Here is a 24,727-nt window from a genome sequence, read left to right on the forward strand (position 1 = left end):
TGTAGTGGGATGTGTGAGGGGTCCCATGTCCTGTCTCAGAGGAGAGGGAATGGGGGTGGACTGAGACCCAGAGTGCCTGAGATCCAGTCCCAGAGCCTGGAGGGTTCCATGAGGGAATGCTGTGGGGGAGCTTAGCCTGTACAGAAGGACCATCTACTGGAGGGGACCCCATAGTGTCAGTAGGAATTGGGGGGTGGCTGTCACCAGCATCCTGCCAGTCCTGGTGTCTTGCAGTACCACTCCAGAGTGGAGGGTGCAGGGTACAAGCCAGGGGGATGAGAGGGGGAAGCAGTCCCCAGTGGAGAACCTAGAGGGTCAGAGGTCAGCTCTGAGGTCAGAGCTCCCAGGAATGACCCTGGTGATATCACTTCTGGCCTGGGGGGCTTTCGTGCACTGTCAGATGGACAGGAGGCTGGAGACCTACACCGGGCAGACTCTTACCCACCACATGGGGAATGTGGTTCCCTTGGCGGGGGGCTAGGGTCACTCCTGGGGAAGCCCTGGCTTGCCAGGCAGTGGTCCAATCTAAGGGTACAGACCCTAGGCTGGATGGTCAGGTTCAGGACGTAAACCCTGGCCTGATGGGGGGTGGTTTGCCCAATCATCTCCACCGGTGTGACTTCTAGAGGTACTCTCCAAGGTGGGGGAGGGGTGCGTAACTCTGGAAGTGGGAGCAGGGGAGGCCAAGACTCACCTTTGACCCCCGTCCAGCCTCAGGGTACAGACCCTAGGCTGAGGGAACAGTGTCAGGGTGCCATTCCTGCACAGGTGGTAGAATTATGCAGGACTAGTTCCTCAAGCACCCTGACAATTCTGGGGGGGGTCACTCCTGGTGGAGAGGTGGGGAACTCCATAAGGAGGAGTAGGGGAAGGAAGGCCTTGCTCCTGACCCCGGTCCAACCCGAGGATCCAGATCCTAGGTTGGAAGACCAATTGCAGGTTAACATCCCTGCACTGGAGGGAGAATTGTGCAGGACTGCTTCCTCAAGCAACCTGACAATTCTGGATTCTGGAGGTGCCAGTCCTGGGAGGAGGGTACAGAACCCCAGAGGGGAGGACCAGTTTCAGGCTGCCATCCCTGACCTGATTGAAGGGAGACTGGACCAAGGGTTCCAGGCACCTGGGGCTACCGCCCACCACTCTCAAAAGTCACAGTGATTAGAGAGCCCTGAAAGGCGTGGGGCCTGGCCCTCGTCCCAGACAGCTGTCAGTGGCCACTGTGTTTTGCTGTCCTGTTGGACAGAATTGCCCCTAGAGGTGTGGGGGACAGGAGTCACACCCCCGGAGTAGAGTGGGCCTCACCACTGTGTTGGCCATGGTGGTACTGGCTGCCCTCTGGGATACGTCTGTGAGCAATGTAAAGTTAGGTGCTGGATACATGGTATCCGCAAGTTAGGAGAAGGGATCCAGCTGGGATTTTGGAAGGCGTAGAACTGGAGCATACCCCTGCTGTTGTGGGCCAGGGTTAATGTTCTATTGCCTTAATCAGGGAAGTCCATCAAGGTATTGATTCGTCTCCCCTGGCTTTAGGCTGGTGGGGTGTTGTGTTGCACATGGCTCTTTTTGTAAGGTCATCCCCAAACTTTTTGCTTCCTCCCTTCTATGTTTTCTGACCAGTTATTGTTGGCTTTAGGACTCTGGACACTGCCAACCAGAGACCCCATTTCTAACATTGAGGCATGCCAACAAGCCATTTGAGTCACTTAGGTTCTTGGAGGATGTAGAGAGGCAAGTCCAGTCCTTCTTTACTCCCAGCAGACAGCAGGCCAACACAGCAAAGCAGTTCAGCTATGTGGCAGTCCCTCCTGGCAGCACAGCATTCCTTCTTCCTGGCAGCATGTCCTCAGATCCAGAAATGTACTGTTTTGGTGGGGCTTGGGATCCAGTATTCATACCCAGTTGTGCCCTGGAAGTTGGGGGGACTTTGAAGTGCACATGGCCCCTGCCCTTTCTTCCCTTGCTCCAGACACTTTACAGGGGGGTTTGCAGCTCTTTGTTTGGGTACAGGTACATCCATATTCAGGTGCAAGTGTCAGCTCCTCCCTCTCCTCCAGCCCAGGAAGACCCATCAGCCTGGTGATGGGCCATCAGGATGTAAATGGCACACCGCAGGTCCCTTTGTGTGTGACTGTCTAGGGAAAATGCACAAAGCCCAGTTGTCATCCACCTCAGACGTGTATTCAGAGACAGGTAGAGGCACAGAATAATTCAAGTAAGAAAATACCAACTTTATAAAAGTGGCATTTTCAGACTTACAATTTAAAAATCCACCTTCACCATAAAACGTGATTTTAAATAGTGAGTCCAGATTGGCATTGTACTTAAAAACTGTATCAAGGTAATCCCAATATTACCCTACAGGAAAGATCAGCTTTGCAGAAGTGAAGAACGAATGTAATAGTTTTTCACTACCAGAACATGTTAAACTTAAAAGTGCATGCCCATCTTTTTAACTACACTACGCCCTACCCTCTGGGGTAGTTAGGGCATAATTTATGGTGACTACATGTACTAAAAAGGAAGGAAGGAAGGTTTGGGCCTAGCTAGTGGGTGCACTTACCAGGTAGAAATGGCAGTTTGAAACAGCACGCACACGCTCTGCAGCAGCAGGCCTGAAACATGTTTAAAGGGCTTCTGTAGTGGGTTGCAGAATCAGTGCTGCAGGCCAACTCGCAGCATTTAATTTACAGGCCCTGGGCACATATAGCACACCTTACTAGGGACTTACAAGTAAATTAAATATGCCAATTGTAGTTAAGCCAATGCCACCATGTTTAGAGTACAGAGCACGTGCACTTTAGCACTGGTTAGGAGTGGTAAAGTGCACAGAACCCTAAAGCCAGCAAAAATGAAGTCAGCAAAACAGGAGGTCAGAAGGCAAAAATTCAGGGGAAACCACGCCAAGGATGTCGGGTCTAACACTGGGTAAATAGCCACTACCATCAACTAAAGGTAGAAAAGTAGATGGTAGGAAAGTAAATTGTGAAAGTGTAGTCTGAAGAAGTGAGACTTTAAACCCTTTCTACATGTTAGGAAATTGGGATCAGTGCAATGAGGCTTTTAGTAATATCCACAATGTGGGAACTAGGTAGACACAGCTTATATTGATGTTTTGCTTCTACTTGCTCTAGAGTTACCCAGAATGAGGTGGTCTTCTTCTTGGTGTATCTCGTATTGCTTGTGAGTTGAAACCACATTTTATTGTTTTTTTGCCATAAAGTACAACACATTCAATCAAAAATAGTACATAGCATCATCGTCCAGTTGGATAAGATCGAGCTCTGCGGTTGTTGTTCCTCCATTACAGTCACCACCTATGTAAGGAAGAAACCCCTGTACATATGCACCCATCCACTCCACTACACACAATATAAACAGCATAAAGTACATTGTTAGCATAGCTGGTAAAACTGGATTATAAGGCCTCCATATCCTCTCCTATATAACTGGGCAGCCACAAATTTGATGAACCGTGTGTTCTAGTTCTACGCATCTATCCATCCCCTGTGCCACACAAGAATTTGTGGCATATTGTTATTTAACCAGTAGCTTGCAATATCTCTTTTTGCCCACAAATAGCCAAAACGTATCAGCATCGATGTGTTTTGACCATATGCTGCTTCTTCTTCTACTATCCCCAAGAGTGCAGTTTGTGGTGTAAGTGTGGGAGGTACCCTAATTATCGAGTGAGTATCATCTGTATAGTAACCCAAAATGTAATACTCTGTATACAGGTACATACTACATCTTAGACACCGTGCACGTGCGTGTTTCCTCATTTTATACAGGTGTTGTGGTGTAACAATATCTACATTCTTTAGGGTTCATTTGCTCTGTGATCCATTCATGATCTAATAGGGGGTCAATGCCCTTCTCCCACTGCATTCCAAGAGGTTTAATGTAGTCAGGGGCATATTTTTTAATAAGGATCAGTATATTTTCGAGATTCCGTTTTCCCCCCATGGTTCGATATTAATCTTTGGCTCTAAGGGATTATATTCAGGGAGTGTACTCAGGTTTACACTGAACACATCAAAGGCATGACGAGGCTGTAAAACGTGGCTTTGTGCAGACTTAATTCATGGCTGTCCTTGTCAAAGGACCTAAGGTGCAAACTGTTCCAAATGTCCCCTAACTATGAGATAGATACCAATGAAATACCAACGCTCAAAGCCTTCTAATGCCGCTGCTTCAGCCAGCCTAGTGCCACACCATGGCACCGTTTCACCAGTAAATTTATCATGCTATTTGATCCACTACTGGGCAGCTCTCCACACAGCCAGCACCACTTTAGTGGACAGTGCTAGCGCTTCAGGATTCTTAGCCCTATACTCGCTACCTTTAATTCAATTCTTGCTTCCAGAGGGAGGGTGTGGAAATGTTTTAGGGTGGGGGTGATGCGGTTTGATTTTCTGGCTTCTGTGACCAATCAGGCAGCTGCATGAAGGAAGGGTTTTTGGGGTGATATAGTTGTTTTAGTAAGGTCTGCTGGGATGGCATTGCCTCTGTCAAGATGGGGAGGGCAAAACTCAGTATAGGAGATCAGTCAGATTTATATGAGAGAGATTTTAGTTTCCTAAGTAGATGAAGATGTTGGGTAGTAATGGACTCACCAGCCAAAGTACTATGTATTGTACTTCTATTGTCCAATACAAACCTCAATGCAGGAGGGATCACAAGATGAAGGCTGCCTCCCTTCCCATACCTGTACGTCAAATCCCATTGTACTCCACCAACATTTTATATCACCTCACAATACGTTTGTAGCCAAGGATGACATACATGAATATAGAATCATGGTGGGGACAATCTTATTAACACAATTGAATCAAAATAATAAGTAATTACATCACACACAACCTCGTCCCCTACCAACAAAAATGATAAAAATAACTAATACAAAGTTGGGATCAAAAATGCAGAAGAAAAATACGAGAATAATGAAGGTTGACTTATAATGAACACATTATAAATTTGTCTTAAGAAACTTTAAAGTATTTTAACCATAAATTGCGACTGGACTGAATTGCACACCACCTTTACAACCTTTGTACAACAGTTATAGAAATGTTCCTTCACTGTCGTTATATATATATTTTTTTTTAAATCTGTTTATTAAACTTGATACAAAACAAGGCACAAAGGTATCAGTACTTTACATATGATTTGGTGGGAAAACGCCCATCCACTCTCCAAATGCTTTTCTGAGCATTTGTACATTACTTTGCACAACATTGCTATATTTTAGTGTACTGGCTTTCCTTAAACATTATATAACTGATAACATTTGACATGAAGATATATTATTCTAAAATATATATGTTGGCGTCAATTATTATAGTGAAGGCATATAACTGTACAGGCTCTAAAGGGCTACCTTTCCATATGTGCGCTTTGGTATGGGGGTATAGCAGTATCATGGAGAGGCTGATGAGTAGGTATAATATGGGCAAGGCTCGATGGTACAATATCTTGGGGTTGTTTAGGGCAAACTCAATTATTATGAATAATTTTAGTAATGGCGTATCCTGAGAATTTTGAAGGGGCTGATTCATGGTGGGTATTTGTCATCTCTGGATTCAATTCTAACTACAAAGAGGTCCCCGCTTTCAGTCCCGTTCTGTATCTGGCCTCTATGTTGTAATGGCCTCAGGGTTTGAGATTCCGCCAGTGTGTAATCGTGTAGGTCTCGTAGCCAAAGGGTGTGGCGAGGGGCATTTGGGGCCTTCCAATGTGTAGCTATCAGGCGCTTGTATGTCACGAATGCTAAATCTACAAACTTGTGAGTGTGTTTATCATTTTTTGTGCGGTGTCGTATATTGAGCAGGCAGGATTCCGGAGTAGGGGTAAGTGTCTGGCCTATCAGGTCTGCGGTTGTAGCAACTATTTGGTTCCAACCAGTGTTGATCGTGTGACATTCCCAAACCATATGGTAAAAGGTTGCTGCAGGGGTAGCGCATCTTGGACATATGGAGTTAGCTCCTGGGTATATTTTATGGATACGGGCAGGGGAAAGATATGCATGATGCACATAATTAAATTGCGTGTATCTTAGTCTGAAGTTGCGAGATACGGACTTAATCGAGGTGAGGGCTGTGTCCCAGGATTTTTGTGCTATTGGTACAGGAAGGGCCGAATCCCAGCGAAGCTTGACCTGGGTTAGAGCTTTGCAGCTATTTGTTAGGAGTATTTTGTATAATGTGGTAACGACGCGCTTTGCTTCCCCCATAGAGAGTATTGTAGTAAGTAGGAGGGATTCTTTTGGCTCGTTATGTCCGCAGCCCCATATGTTACGTAGGAGATTAGTTATGGCATTGAATGTCAAAAAGGCACGTGGTTGCATTATCTCCGCAGCTACCAGTTCTGTAAACTTGATTGCTCTGGAGTCCTTATATAGGTCTCCTGTGTTCAGAGTATTAACTGCCCGTACATCATGATGAGAGGATAGAGCGTGGATGCCCGGCAACTGTATTACTGGAATTAGGGGAGAGTAGTGGAGGGGCTGCTTTTTGCCCTGTATGTATCCCTTCCAGCAGTGTCTAGCCCAATCTAGCAGGGGAGTGTTACGTAGTAGGTGAGGGAGCCCTGTTAATAGCCATGTCAGTATCGTTGTTGGAGTTATATAAGCCACCATTGCTGTAGACTCTGCATTGGACGGCTCGTTGAGCCATTTAGTGACCCATTGAAGTTGGGCTGCTGCATAATATAGCTCCATGTTCGGCATGCCCAAACCGCCCTCCGCTTGTGGATATTGTGTGGTGGCTGGGGCTACTCTGCGTCTGTCTCTGCCCCATAGCAGGTCAGTTAATAGGGAATGCACTTTGTGGAAAAACGAGCGTGGTAAAGACAGCAGAAGTGCAGAGAAATAATATAAGAATCTTGGTAATATTAGCATTTTAACTATTGCTATCCGGCCCATAGGCGATAAGGGCAAGGAGCTCCAAAATGTCAAGGAGCCACGGGTAGAGCGAAGCAGCCTGTCAAGTTTACCTTCTTTTAGGTCTGACATAGAATGATATACTTGAACACCCAAGTATTTGAAGGTTTGGTGCGACCATGGTAGTTGATGCATGGGGAGGGATGCTTGACGTTCAGGGGGCAAGCAAGTAAGAGGGAAGATACAGGATTTAGACCAATTCACATGTAATCCAGATACAAGAGCAAACTTATTCAGTATATGCATTATCTTAGACAGGGAGACAGAGTGATTACGCAAATATACCAGGGCATCGTCCGCGTACAAGGATATTATCAGACCTTTCAGGGTGAGTGGCACAGGGATCCACCTGTCAGATGGAGGCACCTGAACCTGGCCTTCAGGAGACCGAGAGTCTGTTCGATTTTTCTCCCGGTTCGTCCATGTGCCTCATTATAACGGTCCTAAACCCCTGTCTCGGCATTCCTCACAGGAGTCAGGAGCCAGGATAGGTTTGGGTAGCAAGAGTCACCTGCAAGTATTGAAGGACAACATTTAGCTTTACACAGTCCTATGGGGATAACACCTGAAGTCATACACTGACATACAATGGGTGGGGACTCTAGCTCACCCATTAGCCACACCCTGTGCCTCTGTATTTGGGCCATCACATTTGGGATGCTGCTATTCCTCAGGACAAAGGCGTCATGCACTGACCCAGGATACTTGGCAGTGACTTGGGAGATGTACTGGTCCGCCAGGCACACCATTTGCACATTCAGTGAGTGGAAACTTTCTGATTCCTGAACACCTGTTCATTCTGGCGGGGGGAACAAACGCAACATGTGCACCATCAGTTGCCCCAATATTATTGGGGATATGCCCCATTGCATAGAATCCTGCCTTCACAGTGGCCAAATCTTCCACCTGGGGGAAAGCAATGTAGCTTCACATGTGTTACACCAGGGCAGACAAGACCCTTGCCAGCACGATTGAAAACAATGGCTGTGACATTCCAGCTGCCAGGCCCACTGTCACTTGGAAAGAACCAGTTGTCAGGAAATGGAGCAATGATAGCACTTGCACAAGAGGGGGAATCCCAGTGGGATGACAGATAGCTGATCTTAGGTCAGGCTTCAATTGGGCACATTGCTCTGTGACTGTGGCCCTGTCCAGTCTATAAGTCAGTATAATGTTCCTGTCCTCCAGTGTAGTCAAGTCCACAAGGGGTCTGTACACGGGGGTTCATCTTCTCCTCTCATTCATCCACAGCGGTAGGTATCTAAGGGACACAAGAGTGAGTAGGCTGTCACAATTTGAACAATGGAACCATCACCTCAGTGTACATAGTGCATGTATGTGATGGGACAGTGGGAATGTCAAGGTATGTGCAAATCTAGGCAGTGATGCAGTTAAGGTTAATCTGATCGTTGGCCACCACCATAAAATGTTGACCGCCTGTCCTGTATGTAGGGACAGGTGGAAGTGAGGTAACTCCGCCAACGTTGGGTGTCGTGGCAGAAGGCGGTCTTGCACCGCCCTGCAATTCCTCATTGGATAATATGGGGCTCTATGGAGTACAGTGGCCAATGGGGATCTGTGCCGGCGGTGACTGTGCACACTGCTGCGGACGTGACCGCTATCTTCTATCTGATTCCTCACTTGTTTCCTGACCTTCAATAGGAGAACACCTACACAGCGTGTGCTGCTGTGACCTGTGTCTGGAACCTACCATAGCCTGTGTTGACTGGGAAAAGGGCCCCGGCTTTCACTGCGGAGGAGTTGGAGCGATTGGTGGATGGGGTCCTACCCCAGTACGGACTGCTGTATGGGCCTCCAGACCAACAGGTGAGTACACCTTGGGCACGATGCATCTGGGAAGGATGCATAGAGATGTGTGTGCAAGAATCGTGTCATCGGGGGGGGAATGTCTTGTGGTGGTGTACATGGTGTGCACCGGGTGATGTGTGTGCCAGTGGTGATGGAAACGGGATTGGTAGGCTATATGTGTGACAGGCTGGATTGTATGTGTAATGGTGTTCTCCCATCTGTATTGCCTCTGCAGGTCAGTGCCCATCAAAAGAAAGGATTATGGCATGCTGTCGCCAAGGACTGCGAACCCTAGGGGTCTATGGCAGGCAGAGCACCCACTGTAGGAAATGGTTGGAGGTCCTGAGGTGCGGGGCACAGAAGACAGCGGAGGCCCAGCTGGGGATGGCCTCCCAACGAGGAAGGGGGGCCCGTCGGAACCTGACCCCCCTGATAGCCCGCATAATGGTGGTGGCCTAACCAGAGCTGGATGGGCGCTTGAGGGCATGACAGCAGCCACAAGGGGGTGAGTACAGTGACAGTTACTGCACAAATGTGTAGGTGGCAAGGAATCTGGGTGATGGGTGTCAGTTAGTGGGTGGCCCTTAATGACAGGCCAAACATTGCAGCGTAATCCACCTCAAGGGTAATGGTTGAAAGGGAAAACAAGGTAACCTAGCTAGGTTGCATTCCATGTCAGACAGGGCGTAGTGAGTCCCAGGAGGGGTACAGTTGGTGGTGGATGGCCCTCATCTTGCTGTGGCATATAGCCAATTGTTTGGCAGTGCAATGTATAGTGCTCAATCCTGATCCCTGTGTGTGACAATACTGTGTATGCCTTCTGTGGTGTTGGTGCAGTAATTGACCTAGTGCTCCCTTTCTCTCTCCCCCCTTTTTTCTTCTGTCATCCTGTCCATGTGTGCATTAGCATTATCTGGCGGAGGAGCAGGGGGACCGGCGACAGAGGGAGCTGCATCCCACAGGACCCAGGAGGCAGAGTCCACCGATGCTGAGTGAACCTGACGGAGGGCGAGGGGAGCACCACGGTCGGGACAGGAGGTGGCAACACTGACTCAGGTACCTCCTCCGATGGCAGCTCCCTGGTGGTGGCGGACACCACTGTGACCACCCTAGCTGCAGGTACAGTCACCACCCCATACCAGCACCGCCCTCCCAGTAGCCCCTCAGTGAGCTGCCTGTGCCGCTCACCCAGGAGGGTGGGCATCCCCTTCACCCCAGGCACCTGAGGCCCAGCCCCAGTGAGCCCTGCTGGCCTGAGTGAGGTGGCTATTAACCTCCTGAGATCCATCTCTGTAGGGCAGTCAACCATTGTGAATGCCATCCAGGGGCTGGTATCCCAGATGCAGCAATGCAGAGGATTGGCAGCCCAACAGAGATCGATTCAGGCTCTAGCCTCCTCTCTGATGGTAGCCATTGTCCCTGTTACTACCATCCCCCTCCAACTACCACTTCCCAGTCCCAGTCTCCTCAACCCCAACCCATCCCATGCACACATACAGACGAGCATGCACACAAGACATCACACAAGCATAGCACAGTCCAACACGGACACCACACTTCAGCCCACAAGAACTCACGCAAACACCAGACAGTAGAACACACAACCACATCCACTGTCTCCCCATCTGCCTCCACCTCCCTCACAGTCACGTGCACACTCACACCTATATGCACTGCATCAAGATACACCACCAGCATCACCATACCAAGTAGCAAACAAACCTCACTAGCACAGAACATCCATGCACGCGTCCCCTGTGTCCTCTCCCACCCTGTCTGTCTCCCCCTCCTAAAGGACACAAACACAAGCACTCAGACACCCAACAGCCATCCACTTCACACACGCACACTGCCCATGCACCTGCACCCAAGTCCAGCAGACATACACCTCCAACAACCACTCCCTCAACCTCCACTCCCGTCCCTCCTCCCTCTTCCCGCCCACTGTACCTAAGAAGCTTTTCCTTGCCCAACTTGACCTCTTCCCTCCTCCCCCCCTCCCCCCCACCGTCCTGCCCATAAGAGCAGGGTCCCAACGACCCAGCCCAGCACTTCAGCCAAACAGTCCACGTGGACAGTGGAGGTACCTCCTAGTCGTGGAGGCAAGACAGTGATGGATCCCACTCCACCAGCCAGGATGGGTAAGGATCCCACACACCCTGCCATGAAGGGGAAGAAGCCCTCAACTCCTGCCATGAAGGGAGAGAAGCCCTCGACTCCTGCCATGAAGGGGAAGGAGCCTGCACCTCCTGCCATGAAGGGGAAGAAGCCCTCGACTCCAGTAGAGGCTGGCACGGTGACACCACCACCACCAGTGGTCACAGAGCCCTCCCCTCCAGCTGAGGCAGTGCAGCCCACTCCTCCTGCAGAGGCTGCACCTTCACCTGCTGACACAGTGCAGCCCTGACCTCCAGCAGAGGCTGGCAGAGTGACACCACCACCAGTGGTCACGGAGTCCTCACCTCCAGCTGAGGCAGTGCAGCCCACTCCTCCTGCAGAGGCTGCACCTTCGCCTGCTGAGACAGTGTAGCACTCACTTTCAGCAGAGGCTGCCCAGGAGACACCTTCACCTGCTGACACAGTGCAGCCCTCACCTCCAGGTGAGGCAGTGCAGCCCTCACCACCAGCAGAGGGCATATACACCACCCTCCTGGGCCTGCTGTACAAGGAGCCCCCTCCAGAACCAGTGGGCAAGTCACCCACCTGAGAGACTGTGACCTTGCACTCCCCAGCACAGAGAAATGGGCATGGAGCCCTCTTCAGAACCCATGGGCAAGTCACCCACCTGAGAGACTGTGACCTTGCACTCCCCAGCACAGAGAGATGGGCATGGAGCCCCCTCCAGAACCAATGGGCAAGTCACCCATAAAGAGACTGTGACCTTGCACTCCCCAGCACAGAGAAATGGGCATGGAGCCCCCTCCAGAACCAGTGGGAAAGTTCCTGACTTCGGCTGAGGTGCCCTCTGACCCCCATCCCCCTGAGGTGCCTGCCCACTTGCAAACTGATGCCCCTGCAGAGTTCTGTGTGGATGATGTCAGGGAAGAAGTTGGGCCTTGGACTGTGCTCTGTGGCCCTTAGTACTTTGGACTGGGCATTGGCCCTTTGTGGACACTTGTACATATCTATTTTGTATCCAATTGGTTAATTTGGTGGCTCTTCCCATTCAATACATTCTCATGACTGCCTTCTTGTTGTCCTTGCGTTATTATGCCGTGTGTCGTGTTCCACTGTTTTTCCTCTGCAGCTGGTTGTGTGTATGGTGTGTGTGTGTCTGGTGTGTGTTGTGTGTGTGTGTGTCACTCTCCTTTTCCTCCCTCCCTCCTTTGTGTGCTAGGCAGCTATACTCACCGTCGTCGTCTTCGTCAGCGTTGGTGTTCCAGGTGGAGCATGCCGTGGAAGAGCATCGGGAAGACTTGCAGTTCCGGTTCCATGGCGGATTTGTCCTTCTCTGTGTCTTGGATTGTGAGTCTTTCGTCTTCTGTGCAGTGTTTCCGCCAGGCTTTTGATGGCGTTGGTTCCGCCCTGGAAATCGTGGCGGCGTACTATGTCGTGATATGGTGGGCGGTACTTTGTCTCCCGCCTGGCTGTTGATGGCGACCGCCGGCGTGTGTGGTGTTAACGCCCTGGCGGATTGTGTGGTACATTGGCTGTCTATGGGAGTTATCACCGCCATGGTCATAATTTAAAGGTAATTACGGCCGGCCTGATGGCGGTATTTCCTGCACTTTATTACTCACCACCAATGTCATGATGACCACCAAAATGTAACATCAAACGTAAGCAGCCCAAACAAAATCTCATGTAGAGACTTTTCGCAAGTGACAGCATAATCAAATCTAACAAGCATTTGGAATGCAATGGGTCTTGCGTTTACTCGAGTTAAAGCTATTAACGTTGTAAACTCCTCACTGGACTTTTCTTGCCACATAAACTGAAAAGTAAAACAGTTTCACATAGACGAGCCGATGGCTGCCATGAGCGCAAAGCAAACACACAAAAGGAAACAAAAGTTCACTCACAGTGAAAAATATCAGCAAAAGTGTAATTATGTATGTAACTGGCAAAAGTGCAAATATCCATGCAACAGAGTCGATGTCATGCAAATCGCTCTACTATTGCCCAGCGAGATTGCGCTGCCTGCGAAATAAAGAGAAAAAAAGTGTAGAAACCATATGGAAAACATGGAGCCTCGTATGTTTTCAGTAGTTGTCCGGTGCACTTGAGGTGGGCTAAACACCGGAGAAAGCATGAGGTATGCATGTTTTTCACTAATTAAATCAAGCCAATTTTAAAAGGCAAGCCCACAAACCAACCAAACTGATGGGCTTGACATGGGCATGGGGAAAAGACCATATAGAGATTACACCAGGGACGCAGCACTTTGTGCTCAACACTAAAAAGGGCTCAAACTTAGGGCTTTGCTTAAAGCATAAAAACTGCCTAGTTAAGCCTCCAGAGGTTGCACTCGTAGCATACTGGTCGAACACATGTGCCCAGTGCATAGCTTTTACGCTAGCTACTTCTTCCTTACTAGCCCTCTCTGGGCTATTCCACAAACTGGCCATTCCCAGTAACCTGCACCAGGGCGCAACATGCTGCAGCCATGAGATTTTTTTAGCCCCACAAAACGTTAACAGTTCCCTCTGTTACTTGTGCTAATCATTTAGCTCGGGTGTAGTCCATCACCTCAGACAGTACATTAGGGGTTTTACTGAGGCCACATCGCCAATTCTCTTGGTCCTGAGGTAAAAAAACAAAGGGATCAATGGTGTACTAGTCGGAACCGAGATAAGGGATCTGACATAAATATTTTCGCTCACTGTCAATTTGTGGGTATCAGTGCGGCCACAAATCTCAGCTCCATAGAGTGCAGCACTTTGAGCTTTGGCACAATACATTTCTAAGGCAGGGGTTATAGACCGCGTCAGAGTCTGCGTATAAAATCATTTTATGGATTTAGACTTTTGACATAAGATGAGATAGCAGGGGTTGCCATTCTAGCGAATCAATCAGCCTAAACCCCAAATAATCAAAACTCTTCACTCCGTTGAGGTGTTTGTCGGCTATTTTAACTGCCCGTGTTGTAGGCTCGCCCTCCCAAAAACCATACATTTTGTTTTATCTACGTTAAGTTCCAGGTCTTTAGCTATACAAAAAGCCTGTAATGTATCTAATAGGTTCTGGAGGCCTTTTGGGGTCTTTAAGATACGTATTGAATCATCTAAAAACAGCAAAATCAGTATTTTCATTCCATTCAAAATAGGGGACTCATTTCTACCATCTATAAGTTCACTCACCCCCCTCATTAATGTACAAAGAGCATAGAGTAGGTGCAAGGTCACATCCCTGGTGCACCCTGTGATGAATGGGAATCTTGCTAATTAGTTCTTCCTGTTTTCCTCACTGGACCTGGGCATAATTGTCCTCGTGCATTCTTACTATCAAGTTTACCAGGTTGGTGGGGCCCTCATACCTAATAGAACTTTTCAAAGGGTTTCCGGGGGCACAAGATCAAATGCTGCTCCTAAGTCCACAAAGGCAACATACAATTTTTGTCGTTTTTTGCAGGACGTATTTCCATGTAAATAGTGTGAACCTGAACGTTTGGTCGCATGTGCTTGTTTTGGCACAAAAGCACACCTGGTAGGAGGACAAGATCTCATTCTTGTCCATCCAAGCCTACAATTTGTCTAAAACGTGCCTGGCAAAAAAATTCTATAAATTATCAATTAGACTAATCAGCATATAATTTGATGGAACTGGGGCATCTCCTTTCTGGTATATGGCAATTATCTCTTCCCCTCTCGATGTTTTGGAAATATCTCCCCCAGCAGATGTTGCATTCGATATGAGGTTATTGTACGGGACCCAGACTAAAAGCTCTGATTTATACAAATCGCCAGGTATCTGGTCTGGGCCAGGGGCCTTTGCTCCTTTAAGTCTGTTGATGGCCATAAGAGTATCACCTAAGCTAAAAACTAATTTGATGTTGCTGTTGTCAGGCAATAAAGCAGAGCTTGGGCGCTTAGGTTTAACACCAGAACTATCAACAGCGATAACATCTTCTCTTCTAGCATATAGCACAGAGAAGTGATCAACCCACTCAGACTGAATGTAGTAAGAAGGGAAAGTAGCACTATCTAAACTCCTGTATGCAATGATGTGCCAGAAGGAGTGATTATCGTGGCACCTGGCAGCTGCCAACAAGTCCTGCCAGTTCTTATCAACCCATTCGCTTTTAGCCCTGATAAGCACAACCTTGTACCTAAGTCGCGCTGCAGCTATAGCTAGGCGACTGCAGACTCTAATAGCCCTCTCAGCTCACACTTTGCCAGTTTGCACTCTATATTGAACCACTTATAAATCCTCCCTGCAGTGGGTTTCTTTTGAGCCGTTTTGTTTAGAAAATACAACTTGCAACGTCTCATAAAATTCCCTGTGTGTAGCTGGCACTACCTCGGAGTGGGGGAAAATGTTCAAAATCAGAAAATAAATACACCAATAGATCATAAATCTTTGAGCGCAACTCACGGTCGGTGAGATTCCTGGGCCAAGAAACTCTTCGGAGGGTGTTTTTTCAAAGGGGCTCCTGCAGACCTCTTCTGAGAGAGTCAACCCCCAGGTTTAGCAACAGGAGTTATGGTCGCTATCATACAAGGGAACAATTACCACATCTTTTATTAGTGACCTGGGGCCAGATGAAGGTAGCCTTTTGCGCCTCGCAAACGGTGAAAAACGCCGTTTGCGAGGCGCATAAGGCCTCACGCGATGCAGAAACACATTTTGTGAGTCGGTACCGACTCGCAAAATGTGTTTCCAATTCGCAAATAGGAAGGGGTGTACCCTTCCTATTTGCAACCTCATCGCGATGTAGAGTTGATTTGTGACCGCGAAAGCGGTCGCAAATCAACTCGCAGTTACCATCCACTTGAAGTGGATGGTAACTAATTCGCATCCTTCCCCTTTGTGAATGCAAATAAAAATACTTTTTCAGAGCAGGCAGTGGTCCTATGGACCACTGCCTACTCTGAAAAAAACCGAAACAAAAAGGTTTCGGTATTTTTTCTATTTGCAGCTCGTTTTCCTTTAAGGAAAACGGGCTGCAAAAAGAAAAAAAAAACAGCTTTATTCAAAAGCAGTCACGGACATGGTGGTCTGCTGTCTCCAGCAGGCCACCATCCCCGTGAGTGCCTAGACTCGCTATGGGATTGCAAACTGCGACCCGCCTCATAAATATTTATGAGGTGGGTCTTTGCGACCCCATAGCGAGTCGCAGAAGGTGTCTGAGACACCTTTCTGCATAACATTTTGCGAGGTGCAAATTGCGAGTCGCTGGTACTCGCAATTTGCACCTCTCAAAATGTTTTCCTCCTACATCTGGCCCCAGATTCCTTGTTTGTTTTCATCCTGACATGGTTTTGCCTGCCTTGAGAGCTGGGGGTGGGACTAAGGGCCAGATGTATCAAATGGTTTTTCCCATTCTGTGTCAATGGGAAAATGTGTTCGTACATATGGCCCTAGGTCCCCCAGTGATGCCTGCAGTGAGAGGAAGGTGGGACAAGATACAGTGCCACCCCGCTAAACGCGTACCTTGCAACCCACAGCGCGGGTTCCCTGATGCTTTGCTCCTGAACTGGTTTTGCCTGCCTTGTGTGTTGGGGTGGGACTACGTCTCCCAGCAACACCTGCAGTAGGTAAAGGAAGGCGGGGCAAGAGACTGCCATCACGCCAAAAGCACGCTTCGCAACCCGCAGCATGGGTTCCTAGATTGTTTGCTCTTAACTTGGCTGTGTCTGTCTTGTGTGCTGGGGTGGGGCTACGTCCCCCAGCGACGCCTGTGGAAAGGAGAAGAAGTCGGAGCAAGAGACAGTGTCATTGCTCTAAAAGCATGCCTCACAGCCTGCGACACAGGACCCCTGTCATCACCCAGACTCTCGGATTTGAGGTCCTGACACACCACAATCCCAACTCATAGGGCGTACAACTTATGACAAACTAAAAAGTACCCTGTTAAATTAAATTTACTTTTTTATAGTTTAGCTTCTCTTTAAGGAAACCTGCCATGGGTAAACGGAAAGCCAGTCAGGTAAGTGCCTACACTAAAAAGAAGGGAGTGGCCTCCTAATCAATCACCTACTACTTGACATCAGTGATGGGGGTCATTGAATCTGAAATTTACCCCGTCGGGGTGTTAATGGATCTCATACTAAAGAAAGTGGGGCAGGCGGGGAAGGGCCTAGAAGCCCCTAGGGAACAGTTAAAGTACACTATCATGCCCTCTTCGCCTGGATAATTCTTCCACAGCTGAGCCAAATCGGCCTCAAGAGAGGGTTTCACTTGTATCTGCTCGTGCTCATCCTAGCATTACTCAAAGCTTACCAACGCTGATAGTGCACAATGCGATAATACATTTTGAGAGCCCTCCTCCACTAAGAAAAGCAGGAAGGAAGTGGCTGGTATGAACAGCGCAAATCACACTTCCTTATTGCTAGGCCCCACTTCTCCAGCAATGCGGGGGAATAAAACCAAAAAAACTGCGGGGAAGAAACCGATCAGGAAGGTAACCAGAGGAGATATCGGTTTGACAGATTTTACTTCAAAATGTATGGAGAGATTTGACCAATTGGACATTCAGGTTAACGAAGTGAATAATTTCTGTTCTTAAGTTCTGGCTTAACTAAATGCGCTAGAAGGAAAACTTGCTGACATTTACTTACCCCAAAGGAATCTAGAGGGCAAAGCAACTGATAGTCAAAAATCAGAACACAGTTATAGAGATATAGGCCATACTAGTGCAAAGGAGCAATCTATTGACCCCAACACCAAGCCATCTTGGAAGTCAATGCAGAGATACACTGATGTCACTTCCTCTAGCAAGCAGCGGTTCAGCAGTACTCAGACTGCTGCCTCCTAGGAAGCCTGTGAACACTGATGATAACGGAGGTCAGGTAGAGAATTGCCAAACTAACAAGTCAGAACAAAAAACTCAAGATTATAGCTTGAAAGATATGCAAGATGTGCACCCAAGCATCTCCCTGGATTGCACACCCTATATTATTGTCCTTGAGAATGTCCCAAAACCATTCTTCCCATATCTTTTGAATCATATCCATCTTTACTGAACAAGGTGTCATATTGGCTAAAGAAGTTCTCAGGCTGGTCATGTGAAATCCTAAAAGATATCTTATTTGTAAGACGAGTGTCATGGCTTGGCCCTGCACCCAAAACTACCCCTGGGGACTGCATTATAATCAATTTCAGAAGACCTCATTTGGTTAGAGCTATGTTACATTCCCTCTCTCAATCACTCCTTACTCAGGTGGCGGGACTGGCTGTGTGGGATGGGTATGATAGATATGCAATTCCAGCGGTACAGTCTCTTGGTGGTCGCTCGAAAGGTGGCCTGGTCACTCTAATTCGCCTCTCTAAGATAGTGGGTGCTTTCCAGATTAACTGTAACCATGAAGGTATATTGCTGGTTTGGGTACTATTCTCAAATCATTGTAATGTATTATTGGTCAACTTTTATAATGCTGTGTGGGGTATGGGGTGTCAAATTGGGGCCCTGTTCTCCATTCTTAAGATTATGAAATATAGAATGGAGAAGGTGGGATTGGAATTTTGTGCCATCATTTCCGGGGACTTTAATGCCAAGTTGGGCCGGGCCAGTACTGTGGTTAATCCCTTCATCCGTGACTGTGAGGTCTTTTCAGCGCAGGGTCCGCAGGACTCGAGAGGTAGAGATCTACTGAAGGAACTCGGGGAGATGGGCCTCTTGAATTTCTATGACATTGAAGCAGTAGGCACTCACCAACTTCCAACTTATGTCGGAAGAGGGTCTGGATCCACCATCGACTATATTTTTGTGTCCCCTCCTATGAGAGACTTGGTGATTGGGGGTAAAGTGTTAGGGGAGTGTTTTAGCGATCATAATCCCCTTATATTGTCCTTTAAGCTCCCTGGGGCCCTACGATCACTAGGACGAGGCAGGCCTGTAACGGTGGTGTCAAAGGACCAGGGTAGGCGGCTTGGGTGGAAGCAAGTAGATCCCCAAAAAGTTGCGGGAAGGGTTGTGGGGGATAACCTACATCTATTTATGGAAATACTCCTGACAGAAGCGCCAAATCCCACGACTGTTATAGATGCGATAACAGTAGTATATGCAGCTGTCAGAGACTGTCTCTTTTCAGTAGCAACCACCCTAATAAACGTAAATGTGACTGGTACGACAAAGCCTGCTATGATGCAAGGGCAAATTTAAAGATGGCTACCAAGACTTACCCTAGAGATTGGGTTCTCGTAAAAGAAGCCAGATTAAGGTATAAAAGGACCCTGAGGGATAGCAAGCTAAAATATAATGATAAAGCCAGGGAAGAGTTAGAGCGTGCTACAGCTTTGAAAGACCCCGGCCTGTTTTGGAAGGTGGTGAATAGAGGCTCCTTTGAAACAGAAACCTCTGAGGGCCTTGGATGTAATATTGCCCCGGAGGCCTGGGTAACACATTTCTGTAGTATATTTGAGGGTACCCCCCTAAGAAATATGCGGGATAATGTGTATGATGTGGCTCCTAACCTAGCAATCAGATTCTCACTACAGGAGGTTTTTGATGCAATAGAGAGTTGTGCGCATAATAAAGCACCGGGCCCGGACTCAATTCCGATGGACCTGTTTAAAGCTAACCCTCCGTTATGGGCACCCATTCTCCTAAATGTTCTTAATGCAGCCGTTACTGTGGGCATTCCTGCCTCTTGGAGATTGGCATGCATAGTCCCAGTGTTTAAAAAGGGTGATCGTAATGATCCTAAGTCTTATCGCCCTATTTCACTGCTGGACTCCTCTGTGAAGATTCTGGGTCGGATTATCTTAGGCCGTCTGGAGGCCTGGATGACAGGAAATTATATCTTAAGTCGGGAACAGTATGGCTTCAGGGAAGGCCTCGGCACGCAAGAACAGTGTCTTAATTTACTGATGATAATCAATAAATACACGCAGGCCAGGAAAGGTACCCTTTATCTTGCTTTTATGGACCTTAGCTGTGCTTTTGACAAAGTGAACCGGTCTTTATTATGGGAGAGGCTAATTCAGTTAGGGTTGGACCCTAATATTGTAGAGCTTCTCCGATATCTCCACTCAGGGACAGTTGCAAACGTGAGGGTGGGCCCAAATGGGGAATGCTCGGAGGCTTTTAAGCTTTCAAGGGGTGTGCTCCAGGGGTGTGTCTTGGCCCCTACCTTGTTCCTTCTATACACAAATGGACTGTCAGATTTTCTGATTGAACACTGCAGGGATGTCCCGAAGGTGAAGGGTATCGATATCCCTGTACTGACGTATGCGGATGACGCGGTCCTTATGGCCCGCACAATGAATGGTCTCCGTGACTTAGTTAGAGCTTATGTCGTCTTTATGTCAGCTTTGGGACTGGAGGTCAATTTTAAGAAGTCGCACTTTATGGTTTGTGGTAAACCTATGAGTAGGGTGGGGGAGCTAAGGGTGGAGGGTCAAATTATTAGCAGAGTCCATGAGTTCCCATACCTAGGGGTCATTTTTGATGAGAAAGGATCTTGGAAACCCTGTATTGCCAGAAGGATTGTGCTTTTTCATGCAACAGTTGGTGCAACCTTTGACTTTGCGGCTAGGGTAGGTAGTAAACCTATCAAACCCCTGCTTGAAATCTATAGGCGGAAATGCCTACCTGTCCTTCTGTATGGTTCAGCACTTTGGGGGTTTAGGGACACCCGAGCCCTTATGGTGGAAGAAAATCGTTTCTGTAGAAGGCTTCTGGGTGTTGGACAAAATATTCCTGGATTTTGCCTTCACCTGGAACTGGACCTTGAGTATGTACAGGACACTATCCAGCTGGCTCCCCTTTTGTTATGGATTTCAGTTTGGAGTAACGTACATGCCGCTCTTAATAGGGATATCCTAAGGGATTGTTTGGCCTGCGATGATGTAAAGCATATTACTTGGCTGTCGCACATTAAGAAGATGGCACATGATCTGGTGCGGCCTGAATTGTTTGACTATCCCGAGGACCTGACTAGCTATGATAAGAAATGGGTTAAGGATTTCTTTCAGAGAATCCAGGAGACTAAAAGGGAGGGCGAGGCTCTAAGGAAAAAATCGATCAGGGAATTTTCTATGCTAAAGATGTGGGTGGGTCCTGAGCAATATCTTTCAGAAATTAAAGATGTGAGGGAAAGGACTCTCATAACTCGATTCCGCTTGGGGATCATTAGAAGTAATTTGTGCTTCCCCCTAGGTCAATATGGGGAGAAATGTATTAGACCCTGCCCCTGTGATGGGGTGTCCCATCAGACCTTGATCCATTTTACAATGTTCTGTGTCTTTTATGCACCATTTAGAACCCGATTTTTACTACCGCTCCTTAGGCCCAAGGGTTTTGTGCAATACCGTCCTGCTTTTATGTGGCTGCAAATGGCCTCAGATGTACTGGTATGGAAGGGCTTGGGATCCTTCCTGAAGGGAGCTACTACTTGGCGCAAAAATGTTGAATTTTTAGAATGATTTTACTTATTTTCTTCCAGTTTTTATGAATGAGGTTTTTATCTTTTTCTGTTTTTTATTTTTATATGTATATTTATGTATATATAGAATTTTATATGTACTTGTTTTTATGATGGGTGCTTTTTTTATACATGATTTTTATTGGTATTTTTACAATGTTTTGGTGATTATGTGTTGTAATGGATGAATTTTCTCATACCGAATAAAGCTTCTCTCTACTCAGGTGGCCATTCAAGCCTAACCCCTAGGTTATTTCTGTGGTTTAAGACTAACACAGCTCCCAGTGATCAATCCTAAAGTGGCACAGGGCCCTGCCTATGGAGACAGAACAGTCACTTGCTTTAGCATTGACAGTATTTTAACTTATAACTGCTTCGATGCCCTTTCATCCATTGAACAGGTAGACTGTCAATTTCAAGCTCCTGCATCAACGGTAAATGACAGAGACCCAAAGTCATCATCCCTGGCAGAAACTTGATAGCTACCAGAAGTACTACCCAAGGAAAACTTGGGGTCTATTGTTACGGAACATGACAGCCTTGAGATCTAAGATAAAAAACCTGGACTGGGAAAACACAGTGGAACAATATCAAGTTATCTTCTGTCAGGAGACATGGTCGAGAGATAGTCTTCATATGAATGGTTATCTGACCTTCCATGTTCCAGTTACTCCATCTACGTCAGGAAGGGCAAAAGTGGGCCTGACCACCTTTAATTCTGTGACTCTCACTAATTGTCTGTGCAGACTGTCAAAAGGACATCTTATTATCAAATACTCCTTTTTAAACTGAAGAATACCTTTGACTTTTTAATAATTAATTTTTACTATATTTTTGATACATCGGTGACCAGTGTAGAAGGTGACTTAGAAGACCAGTTCTTTAAGGCACAGTATGGCCGTAACAGGGAGCTTTTTATTATCTGGGTTTGGGATTTCAACACTTGTATTTGTGAACCTAAGCATTTGTCGACCTGTGGTATTTCTGATGAGGCTGATCACCCCATCATGCATTTTAGACCCATGCCATGCAGGGAAGCACTGAATAGAGTTATGGATGCGATAAATGTCATTTTCGTTCTAGAGCTTAATAGCCAGACTGCGAATCAAACTCGACATTTAAGGGCCCTGGCTCAAGCTCTGCAATTGATTTTATATTAATATTGAAGGAACTGATTCTGGTGTTTGGCAAATATGAGTTCTGGTGTAACTGCCTGAGTGATCACAATCCTCTAACCCTAGAGCTAAAAGTTGGCCTCAGTGGCTGCATTTTTAATACCTGACAGCATAGACTCCAATTTGGAAAGAATAAGGGTTTAACCATTAAATGGTCGAAAATTGATAAAGATTATTTTCTTAAAGACCTTTTTGTAAATAATCAAGCCCAAATATCTATTCTTCTGCAAGAAGATGCTAGACTGGAAGATGTCATCCAGGCTTATTCTAATCTGTATACATATATGGCAGCCAAATTGTCTAAAAGTGCTCTAACATCTACCAATAGCCCAAGGTGGTTTAACCATGCCTTTATGCAAGCCCATAAAAAGCTTGAACTAGCCCTCAGTAAGCTTTCCGGAGACCAATTAGGTATGGCCTCTGCAGGCGAGCATATAAAGACTCCTTAGCCACCAGGACTCGCATTCCTTCTGGAAGGTTGTTAATGCCCTCTTTTTTCAGGTGATAACATCTCTGGGGTTAATTCGGTGATACCAGCTGATGCATGGGTTAAACACTATGGCTAAATTGTTTGGGCCCAGGGATCGAAATCTTCATAAAGTCCAGGATTAAGAGGCCCATTATGACCTGGAGGCGGCCATTTCTCTGAGTAAGTCAATAGAAGTATCAGACATTCTACTGGCCATAGAAAATAGCCCCTCAGAAAAAGCCCCAGGCTAGATAAAATCCCTTTTAACTTTTACAAATTGCTGCCCGATTTCTGGGCCCCACTAATCACAAATGTGATTAGGTCTGCCATTGTGGGACCCCTGGGTCAGACTTGGCAAGAGGCCATCATAATGCTAATATTTAAGATGGGTGAAAAAAAGCTTACCCCATTGTTACCGTCCAATCTTGCTGTTAGATAGTTCAGTAAAATTATTGGGCAGGGTTAGCTTAATTAGAAGACTGGGCAGTAGAGACCAGGTACTTTTGAAGGTCCGATTTGGAATCCGCCGTGTCTGGATACTATTGAACAGAGCCTTAATCTATACCTCATTACGCAAAAGTTAATGAAGGCCAAAAAAAGCTGTGTGCATCTGGCCTTCATGGATTTAATATGTGTGTTTGACTCTGCTGAGAGCCCAAAACTATGGGCAATAATGGAAAATCTGGGAATCGATAATGCAATAATAAATCTGTCTAGACTCCATGAACACACTACAGCTAAGATCCAGTTTAGTAGGGAAGGGGACCTTACAAATTCAAAATCCTCTGCTCTTGGGGTAAGAAAGTGTTGTATATTGGCCCCATTCCTTATTGTACTATATATTAATGAGGTTGAAGAACGCTTGTGTTCTAAAGGAAAGGACATCTCAAGGATGGGCTCACGTTTAGTTCCCGCTTTATTATACGCGGATGAAGATGTTCTGATCTCAAGAACAGCTAATGGTCTCCAATCACTCAGACGCTTTCAACGGGTTCATGAATAATTTAGGTTTAAAGACAAATCTTACCAAATCCTGTGTAATGAAGTCTGGCCTCAAAATTGCTAAGACATGTACATTTAAGTTAGGCGGCTCAGAAATTGTAAAGGTCCCTCATTTCACCTTTCTGGGCATACCAATGGACATTGCTTTTAATTGGAGGTTCCTGATGAATGTTAGATCTCTTCAATTTCAAAGATCAGTGGAGGCAGTTTTAAGATTTGCTAAGTCACTAGGGCATAAACCAGTTGGAGAACTGAATTTCATTTTTAGGAGTAAGTGTGTATCCATCGCCTCGTTTGGTGCTGGCATATAGGTGTAAGCAAACAGTGCTTCCTTGTAAAAAAATGAAAATACGTTTCTTAGAAGACTGCTGGCAGTTCCCCAATCAGCACTGACTAATTGTTGCCATGAGGAAGTGGGTCTTGGGTTTTTAGAACATTATATCAAACGTCAGCCCCTCTTACTCTGGCTTGGAATCTGGACAAATCCAGAGACTAATTTTTGCAGGGTGATTATGACTGACTACCTGGCCCTAGATAATTCATTAGCTATCCCCTGGTTGCACTATATAAAACAGAGTTTTAATGAGCTAGGTCTCCCGGATGTTTTTTCCAATCCCTCTGATACTGCAAGTCGGTCTGTACCAAGAGTAAAAGAGCTCTTTTTCAATCACATTAATACCTTGTTCAATACAGTTAGGAAAGAGGGGGTAGATGGTCAGGTATTATTTAATTTTAGCATGAGTTTAGCACCTGCACTTTATGTTCAAACTATCTTAAAAGAGTGTCACAAGTTTGTATTGAACAGATT

Source organism: Pleurodeles waltl, chromosome 4_2 (assembly GCF_031143425.1).
Source record: "Pleurodeles waltl isolate 20211129_DDA chromosome 4_2, aPleWal1.hap1.20221129, whole genome shotgun sequence".
In the NCBI taxonomy this organism is placed as follows: domain Eukaryota; kingdom Metazoa; phylum Chordata; class Amphibia; order Caudata; family Salamandridae; genus Pleurodeles; species Pleurodeles waltl.